Here is an 11,087-nt window from a genome sequence, read left to right on the forward strand (position 1 = left end):
ATTCAAGAAATTTTATTTGTCCATGAAAATGGAAATTCACTTTGCTTGGTAGATTAAAACAACAATATTGCAACAATTTAAAACGTGCAGTATTATAACAGACAATAGACAATATTTTGGGACAATTTCACCAGCGTTTCATAGGCGTCTTGTAAACTCATTCAACAAAGGCTTACCTTCATAACACTTTAGTTTTACAGGATGGAAACAGTACGGATCTGTATACAAATTCTGCTTACAATATTTCAGACTATCTTCAAATCCATTACATGTAAATTCAACCTTGTAGTTTACTGAACTGGCTGGCACGTTGTCGCTGTACAATTGATAGCCTCTTGAGTATCCAAGCTGCCTACAAGCTACTTGTGAGTTATCACCTGTCCAATCATTTATGCAAATTCGACTCCACTCCCCTTCATACTTTATTTCTAACCAACCAATATTCGATGAATTTTCCGAGGAATCTCCAATAAGACGTATTGTATAATTTTCAAATTGCTGTTCATCTAGACCAATTAAATTCAATAACCATACATTAAAAGAAAACAAATTGAAATAGTTTACAAACATAAGCTTCGACACATTTTTTTTAATTCCCTGGGGTTTTTTTTTTAACCATAGAGGAAAATATGTTCTCCTTAATGGAACAAGGCCAACAGCCATTAAGTCGCGTGCTACAATGCATAGTGATACCGGACCGACGGACAGACCGACAGACAGACCGACCGACCGACCAACCTACCAACTGACCGAAATTACTGAACATGTTTAAAAATGTTGAAATGTTTAAAAACATTTATATTTTTTAAATTTACGTGCGTGACGTGTTGTATAACGTAATTTCGAGTTGAAAAGTAAGTCAAGAAAACAGAAATCGGGCAAAAAGAGTGCGTAATAACATTTAACGCGCAGTGCGCTCGCAAAAATCTGCGCACTCATGGCAATTTTGTAAACGCTTAAAATTGCCTGAAACGTACTCTTATTTCATCGAAAATAAATGTTGAAAATTTTAAGCGCGCGTACGCATGCGTTACATGCGCTACGCACGTAATTGTATTGCCATATGATGATTTATGCCCTGAAATTTATGAGTACCAAATTTTATTTAATTGTGATTCATGGTTGTGAAGATATGATTATAAACGTGATTTCGTTAAATCGTGCGTACACCGCGTAATTTTTTATTGCGCACCGTGAAAACATAACCACATCGATTCCTGGCCATAAGGAATATACTGTGAAAAATTGACTTAGCCAGATTAAACTGATATCAAGATAAGGTCAGAAAGCGATAAAACGCATAGTGATACCGGACCGACAGACAGACCGACAGACAGACCGACCGACCGACATAGTGAACTATAGAGTCGCGTCCACGCGACTAAAAACGCAAGTAATTTGACAAACCACAAGCGAGTAGCTATAATAGCTATATGCCTACACGATTGTTAAATGTGTATGATTGAGTTTTGTTCCTCAAAATCATATCATCACTGAATTTATATCTATACATTATTTCCTGATCGACATTACCCGAGGTAACCAAAATGATACACGTCAAGGCGATTGTCCCTCTAATTAGAAGCATCTTTCACAAATAGGTCTGAAAAAGAAATCGAACAAATGTATTATAATGCAAGTAAACTAGTATGTTAATATCTACATTAGTGGAGGATCTATCTTTATCTATCAATATATCTCTTTACTAAAAAGTACTTCAGATCTATACTTTTAGGACATTCTTTCTAAAGTCCCAAATTCAGTGTAGCAAAACAGAACAACGTGCAGGAGGTTGATCAAGTGACGCTGTCAGATTCAACCTTTCCAGCGGAATGATTTGCCCCGTTTAATATTATTTGAAAACGATCAACTTAACTTACCGATGTTGTCTATGATGATCCTGTCCAAGTTGTGATACGGATACTTATTAGACTATAAGGCTTAGGCCTACATAGTTTCTAACGGTTCCTTATATCAGGAAAATATTGTTTTGTATGTTGTCGTCACTTTTACCTTGCATCCTGGTGATGACTTTACCATTGTGTTCCTTTGTTATATTATTCACAATCAAATCCTTGTTTAACGACTCATTGTGGTATTGTATGAATTCTTTATGAAAATATAAACACGTACATAACCGTTTATTGTATTATCTATTTCATAAACCTCTGACATTTAATATCCGAGTGTTACATTCAAACAGGATTTAAATACCAAAAAAAGACCGTCATATTTTCCATATTTCCTTTCCTATTTTAAATATTAATTTTTGGCAAATTGCCAGCATTCATTTACATTGGCTATATATAATGTTCACATGACAAACATATTATTATACACAATTTAGTCACTGTCATGAGAACAAATCTAGGCATCTGACGGGATTTGAACCAAAGACCCTGGGATTGGTAGCCGAGCATCTTAAACACCAAGCTACAACTCCACTGCAAATTTCTATTTAAAAATGTAAAACTTGTGTTTTTAAATGTAAAACCATATACAAAAGTGGTATAGTAATTGGCAACATATAGGTACAGCAATAATTTCGTTTAGGCTTTTTAATTCAGAAGATTTTGAAACACATGGACTCTCCTCTCTATTAATACCAGGGGTGGCAGAATGGGGACAGTGCGCATTGACCTTTACAAATAATCGTTCTGCCCAGCCAGGATAAAACAATTTTTTATTTAAAATAGTGATTTTTTATTTTGTTTAAATTTTCTTTTCTGTTGTAGCTTTACAAATAATCGTTCTGCCCAGTCGGGATAAAACAAGCTGTAATTTAAAATTGTGATTTTTTTATTTTGGTTAAATTTTCTTTTCTGTATTATGTATCTTGTATAAGAAAGGCAGGCTTAAATATAATGAAATATTTCTCTTGCAGACATAGTTTGCCGCGTTTACTTATATTGGAATAAGGCTTACATTTGGCTAATACTTTCTTTCTTTCTTTCTTTATTTACCCATAAATATAAATTATAAACATTGTAATAATATACAAATAATAATAATTATATCAAGGGAAGGGCTAAAAAATAGTTAAAACTAATCAAGTTCAGCCCCTAAACATTGAAGTATAAATAGTTATATAAATAAATTAGGGCAACTTGTCTAAAATAAAATTAATATACATAAACATTTTTTTTTTTTTTTAAATACACTTTCTCTCAAATATATACAATATAATTCTCTTATAAAATAAATAAATATCACTATACAAACAAATAGTATGTTTTCATTTCTTTTTTGAATTTGCTTTTTGTTAGAAACCTTAAATCATCTGAGATTTCATTCCAGAGCTTTGCACCAGAATACTTGATGGAATGTTGTCCTATGTTTGTTCTATATTTTGGTACATACAACTTTTCTCTAGTCTGAGACCTTGATGAATAACGAAAATTAATATACAAAAAATATTTAGGAGTTGTATCTGGAAATTTACCATGTAAACTATCATGAACAAATAAAGTAATTAAATACTGATGCTGCTGATAAATATTTAAAATTTTAAGTTCTTTGAATAATAATGATGTTGGTGCTACTCGCCATTTTGGTGCTACTCGCCATTTAATATTATATTTAATGTTGTCATCTTTAGTTTCCAAACATGTTAGCTGAGCACTGTACTATTTTTATACTTTTTATTACAGAATGAGCTTGTATGCCCATTGTATCTACACTTAAATGTATTTTCTGTCAGTCCAACATGTTTCAATTTTGTTAGTGCCATTTCTTGTGACAGCATGGTATACTACTGTTAAACATTTCCCTAAAGGGCAAATCAAATTCAAATATATAAACTGAAAGATGCACAAATTATGATAAACTAGATGGCACGCTCGCTTCGCTCGCGTTCCATCTAGGTCGTGCCCACAGATGGTTCTCGAATACACAGTATTTCCAGCGAGAAAAAAATGGAGATTTCAAATGTACGTACCGCAGGACTATAATACATTGTCGTTTACAGAAACGAATAAATATACACAATGATTTATGTAGTCAACCAAAATTAGCACCCTGGGAATTACTTCCGAGAGAGAGAAACAAAATGAGTCAAATTTTTTTATTTGGACTCATTTAAACAAACCCAATTTGTGTTTTGTATGTAATATTAAGGGTTGAGGGATGGGGGAAGAAGATAGGTACAAAGAGGAAACATTTTAAAATATATTCTTATCCACTCAGTAACGAAATATTGTTTTTAATGTTTTATAGGCCTATAAATAATATACCACTAAATACAGTAAAACATTTACGATTTAATACGGTACTTTGTTAAAACTCTCACTGTCATAGTTGATTGAAATAGTAAAGTACATGTAACGATACACCACTACGACGTTTATATATTTTTAAATTATTAATTAATACAAACGTTGAGAAGCAACTGTCAGTAATAACGTTTATTTATTTGTATATTATATGTTTATAATCTAACAGTAGGGCCTACCCACACTCACAGTAATAAAGTCAATAACTAATTATCTAACTTAATTTAATTAGTAAACAGGGTTACATCAGGTGGTTAAAATCAGTACCGAAGGTACGAACCAACTTTATATACCATCGAGTAAAAATTCTAGAAGTAAGGCGCGATCTGTTCAACCGGTTTTCAGCTATTAAAAACAATTATCGTAGGAGGAGATAGGAAAATGCGAAGCCTCCTCGCATTTTTGTGGCGGGTATTTTTCAAGATGGACATCCATTAGACAGTGTATACCACGATCGGAAAACACCCCGATTTGGGGCAAATCGTTGAACCTAAATTCGTTTTAATCGTCAATAACTAATTATCTAACTTAATTTAATTAGTAAACAGGGTTACATCAGGTGGTTAAAATCAGTACCGAAAGTACGAACCAACTTTATATACCATCGAGTAAAAATTCTATAAGTAAGGTGCGATTTACCGAATTTTGCCCTTACGTAAATTTATATATAGATAAGTTAACAAACGTTTCATAACTAAACAACTTTTTTCATTAAACATGCAATATATTTTGTAATAGATAACATAACAAAAAAATATGCAGAAAATAATGTAAATATATATATGAGATTCTGTAATTGTTGAATAAAGGTGGTAGTTAACCACAAAAGAAAAAAAAAAAAAAAAAGAAATGTAGCTTTCATTTTTTAACCCATAAAAGAAAAGTTAGTGATTTTGAAATTTCTGTTTCATTTTAGGTTACCATTCCGTTGTCTTTCACAGGCGATTGCACGAAAGGTGGTGGCGATGAGTCATATACAGATTTCAATTCTACGTAACAACATCGTATGAAGGAGAGGAGGAATGTCTTGAGAAGATTCCGGGTCTTGAGACGCGCAAGGGTTTTGAGACGCGCAAGGGTTTTGAGACGCGCCAGGAGAGGATGAAGTTGCTGAATTATCATTGGTTTGGTACTCAGCTCCTTCGGTAACAACTCCTCTGCGATAATTTTCTTTTGCTGACGTAGGCCTACATTTCGTCCTGCATAATAGACAGACGAAACAGCACAAGCAAAGGGGAGAGTAGGCCTATATCATAACCATACAAACAAAAACAACAAATTCATCAGAATCATCGTCGTCATCATCCCAATCCCAACTTGGTTTTATTAACTTGTTTATTGGCATACCATTTTGTAACTTTATCGATCTAGTTTTATCTGTCTAATCATCATTATTCTTAAAAGCCTAATAATAAACTTAAAATAGGTATACCATGTGTAACAATTGTTGAGTTGATATAGTAAGTTTATATAGGAAAAAATGGGCAGAATAGTAATCTATCCGTATGGTAGACCTACCCCGTCAACTATACTTTATGTGTATCCGATACAATACACTTATGCACATTATACCAATGTATGACATATTATTATCTGTAATTAGTTGTGCTACCCAATATTTATAATAGGTAGCACACACATACGTGCATGTCATCCTACCAAAATACTATCCTATTTTATAATGTGTAACATATTTATATCGGTAATTAGTTGTGCTACCCAATATTTATAATAGGTAGCACACACTTATGTGCATGTCATCCTACCAAAATACTATCCTTTTTGTTATTGTGTAAACTATTTATATCCGTGATGTGTTGTGCTACCAACATCTATAATGGGTAGCACACACTCATGTGAAATATTATCAATGTGTAACATATTTATATCGGTAGGCCCTACTTAGTTGTGCCCACTATTTTAGCGCCGTGCCTTTAGGAGGACGGAGGAGACTGTACCACTGTTATACTAATGACTACGGATGAAAACATGGGTATTTGGAAACTTGGTGACCCGCCTATATATACAAGATGATGTTGTTATCTAATTAGCAAAATGTACGATCAACCTGAATGCCTAAGTCATTATAAACACATTTGGGTAATTGGTTTATGCCCTAGGCTAAAAAGTTCAACAGTCACGCTAAGCCAGGCTCCGGCCGCGGTGGCATATTAGTGGAGTCGGTTAGGGATATTTTGGTTCAGTTTTTTCAAAAGCGCCGAATTTGGTATACAAGTTGCCCACCCTATACAAATTCAATTTTTGATGGGCGCCAACCCCTTGGATCACCTAATTTGCATAATTTAAAGCGGATATTTTCGCGAGTTGATTTTTAGCTTAAAATGTTCAGAACATAAACATTCCTTTTTACTCTAATAAAGTATTTTGGTAAAATTATCGGAAGTACCATTTTTAACTTTTGACCTGTTTTTCAGGCAAATTATCATATCTTATTATTTGGTTGGCGTGGAAACTTTATTTTGGTGTCAGATTGTTCAAAATATATACCGTATGTTACTATTCTGTTTAATAGAAGATTTTTCCAAATAGAAAATAGTAAATAGAAATGTTTATGTTCTGAATATTTTGACACCTAAATCAACTCTCTATGTAGTAATTCTAAGTAGTTAATGGATATCAAAAGATATTAAACTTAATGCAGTTGGCAATTGCACCTTAAAGGTTAAAGGCGTATTTCCGGATATTTTTGGATGAAATTTTTCATTAAACTGAATAGTAACAAATATATTCTGAACAAATTGACACCAAAATAAACTGTCTATGACAACTGTTTACTGAGATACCGTATGCTTTCAAATATGGGTCAAAGGTTAAAAATGGTACTTCCGGTCATTTTTTTCAAAAATACTTCATTATACTAAAAAGGAATGTTTATGTTCTGAACATTTTGACACATAAATTAACTCTTTATGACAAACAGTTTTTCAGAGATATAGAGTGTTTAAGCGAAAATATCCGCCAGTTTAAATTATGCAAATTAGGTGATCCAGGGGGTCATTTTGCTTGGCGCCCTTAAAAGATTGAATTCGTAGATGGTGGGCAAATTATACCATATACCAAAATTGGTGCTTTCGGAAGAAACTGAACCAAAGACCCTTATTTCAGCCCTAACAACCGCCTCCACCACCGCCTCCACCACAATCTCCCCCACCACCACCTCCATAACCACCTCCATAACCACCTCCACCAGGCGTGAACCTTCTTCCTGCTGGTGAAGTAATTCTCTTATCGCTTATACAGGCGAAAAAGATCAAGAGAAAAGCAAAGATAAAAATACCAATAAAAATACTAATAATAGTAACTTCAGTAATTCCACTACCATAACTAATACTAGTAGGCCTATCACTAGTAGTAGATATACTAGTATCCAAGTAATCTTCATCAGAAAAATCGTCATCATCATTCAATTCTAGGAATAAAGGGGATAAAATATATTGTGAATACAGTATGAATACATATTAAATGGCTGTCAATCAATGCATGTTGGTATTAAAGGATTTCAATAACTTCAATACATCCGTTACATCCTGGAGAAATAATGGTTACACACATTACATCCGGGTGAAATTTTCCATTTGGCTTTTTTTTAATTATTATATGACACAACAATGGGTGATTTTGTTTTGTTAAAAGATGTACTGTTACAGATTAACTAACTTTATTGCACATGGTAGTCTAAATGTCTATTATATATCTATGGACCTATAATATATCTTAGTGATTTGGATTTTCTGATGCCCACCGTAATTTACCATTTTCGGACAGCGTTTCCATAGGCGTCTTATAAACTCATGAATACAACAAGAACTTACCTTCATAACACCTTAATTTTACAGGACGGAAACAGAACGGATCGTTATACAACTTCTGCTTACAGTACTTCAGACTATCTTCAGATCCATTACATGTAAAGTCAAACCTGTAGTTTAAAGAACTGTCTGACCAGTATTTGTTTTGCAATTGATAGCCATTTGAGTATCCAAGCTGCCTACAAGCTACTTGTGAGTTGTCAGATGTCCAATCATTTTCGCAAATTTGACTCCATTCCTCTTCATACTTTATTTCTAACCAACCAATATTCGAGAAATATTTCGAGGAATCCCCAAAAAGACGTATTGTATAATTTTCAAACTGTTGTTCATCTAGACCAATAAAATGCAATAACCATACATTAAAAGAAAAACATTGAAATAACAGTTTACAAACATTATGCTTCAACACATTTCTTTAAAATTCCCTCTTTCACCTTTTTTTTACTCCATAATGTTGTTCCCACTAGGACGCAAAACCATGGAGGAAAATGTTTTTCCCTTCATGGAAAAAACGTAAAGTAATTTGACAAACCACACGCGATTAGCTAGAATAGAATGCCTACAAGAGTGGTACTAATACAACAGTACATTGATTTTTTTTGTGTTAAGAAAGAAACATTACAATTATAATAATAATTGTTATTAGTATAATTCAGTATCAATAAGATATTGTATCTACTATTTTTTTTTGTAAATGATGAAAATAAAAAAATAATATTTACTGCAAATGGATAGAAAATAATGAGTTTTCGTACATAGTTTATACAGTTCCATAAAATACTGTTAATTCTTCCCCACCCCACCCCTCCAACACCCCACCCCTCCAACAAACACCCAACACTTCTGAGTCATCACTACTTACGATAGATTGTTTTGTGTTATTATGTGTTGGATTGTATACATTCAAAGAAAGAAATAGAAATAATGCCTTTTGTTAAACCATGTGTTGTTATTAGTTGGGATGATTAATCTACAAGAAGGAATTATCTAAATGTTGACCCCTTAAAAAATAAATCATTATAGTAAAAGTTATGTTGCATAGTTTCCATGTATGCACTTACATATTATAGCTAAAAAAACAAATACTCTGTCCTTTCCCGTTTTGTTCATTTACTAAAATCTACATTTTTTAGATAATGCTTTTTCATAAATCAGGGCAGAAATCTACGGGAGAAATTGTAAAGGTCCTGTTTACTACTGGTGACGTATTTCTCTTCTTGTCGGGATGGCTTATACAGGCGTAAATGAGCGTTCCATAGGCGTCTTATAAACTAATGAATACAACAAGAACTTACATTCATAACACTTTAATTTTACAGGACGGAAACAGAACGAATCGATATACAACTTCTGCTTGCAGTACTTCAGACTATCTTCAGATCCATTGCATGTAAAGTCAACCTTGTAGTTTAAAGAACTGTCTGACTCGTAGTCGCCGTACAATTGATAGCCTCTTGAGTATCCAAGCTGCCTACAAGCTACTTGTGCATTTTCAACTGCCCAATCCCTTATGCAAATTTGACTCCACTCCCCTTCATACTTTATTTCTAAGCGACCAATATTTGAAGAATTTTCCGAGGAATCTCCAATAAGACGTATTGTATAATTTTTAAATTGCTGTTCATCTAGACAAATAAAATTCAATAACCATACATTAAAAGAAAAATAAATAGAAATAACAGTTTACAAACATACGCTTCAAAACTTTTCTTTAAAATTCCGTCTTTCACCTTTTTTTACTCAATACCCTCTATAAATGTTGTTCACACTAGGACGCAAAACCGTAGAGGAAAATGGTTTTCCCCTTCATAGAAAAAACGCAAGTAATTTGACAAACCACAAGCCACTAGCCAGAATATATTTTTTTGTGGTAAGAAAGAAATATTAAAATAATAATAATAATAATTGTTATTAGTATAATAAAGTATCAATAAGATATTGTATCTAATATTTTTTTGTAAATGTTGATAATAATAAAAAAAGATATTTACTGCAAATGGATAGAAAATGATGAGTTTTCGTACATAGTTAACACAGTTCTATTAAATACTGCTAAATCTTCCCCACCGCACCCTCCAACACCCCTCACCCAACACTTCTGAGTCAAATAATATTCCCAATTCCTATCACTACTTACAATACATTGTTTTGTGTTATTATAATGTGTTGGACTGTACATTCAAAGAAAGAAATAGAGATAATGCCTTTTGTTAAATCATTTGTTATTATTAGTTGGGATGATTAATCTACAAAAAGGAATTATCTAACTGTTGACCTCTTAAAAATAAATTATTAAAATAAAATTTAGGTTGCATAATTTCCAGGTATGTACGTATACATATTATAGCTAAAAACAAATACTCTGTCCTTAAGTTTTTTAGGATAAACTCAAACCCGTTTTGCTCATTTACTAAAATCTACATTTTTTTAGATAATGCATTTTCATAAATCTGGGCAGAAATCTACGGGAGTAATTGTAAAGGTCCTATTTGCTGCAGCTGGTAAGTATTTCTTTTCTGGCTTATAAGGCGTAAATGAGCGTTCCATAGGCGTCTTATAAACTAATGAATAGAACAAGAACTTACCTTCATAACACCTTAATTTTACAAGACGGAAACAGAACGGATCGATATACAACTTCTGCTTACAGTACTTCAGACTATCTTCAGATCCATTACATGTAAAGTCAACTATGTAGTGTAAAGAACTGTCTGACTCGTAGTCGCTGTACAATTGATAGCCATTTGAGTATCCAAGCTGCCTACAAGCTACTTGTGAGTTTTCACCTGTCCAATCAGTTATGCAAATTTGACTCCATTCCCCTTGTCCTTCATATGTTATTTCTAACCGACCGATATTCGATGAATTTCCCGGGGAATCTCCAATAAGACGTAATGAATAATTTAATAATTGCTCTTCATCTAGACCAATAAAATTCAATACATTAACAGTTTAGGCTACAAACATACGCTTCAACACATTT

At 32.9% G+C, this 11,087-nt stretch overlaps 1 long non-coding RNA gene across 1 annotated transcript; it reads right to left on the reverse strand.

Annotated features, from left to right (window-relative positions):
• Positions 1–250: 250 nt before the first annotated feature.
• LOC140056129 (uncharacterized) lies at positions 251–1,971 on the reverse strand. Its single transcript, XR_011846722.1, has 3 exons — positions 1,881–1,971; positions 1,534–1,603; positions 251–506 (listed from the first exon to the last, which is right to left on the reverse strand). It is a non-coding gene; the product is annotated as an uncharacterized lncRNA (long non-coding RNA).
• Between the last annotated feature and the right edge of the window lie 9,116 nt (positions 1,972–11,087).

The sequence above is a fragment of the Antedon mediterranea genome, chromosome 8 (genome assembly GCF_964355755.1).
Source record: "Antedon mediterranea chromosome 8, ecAntMedi1.1, whole genome shotgun sequence".
Lineage (NCBI taxonomy): Eukaryota > Metazoa > Echinodermata > Crinoidea > Comatulida > Antedonidae > Antedon > Antedon mediterranea.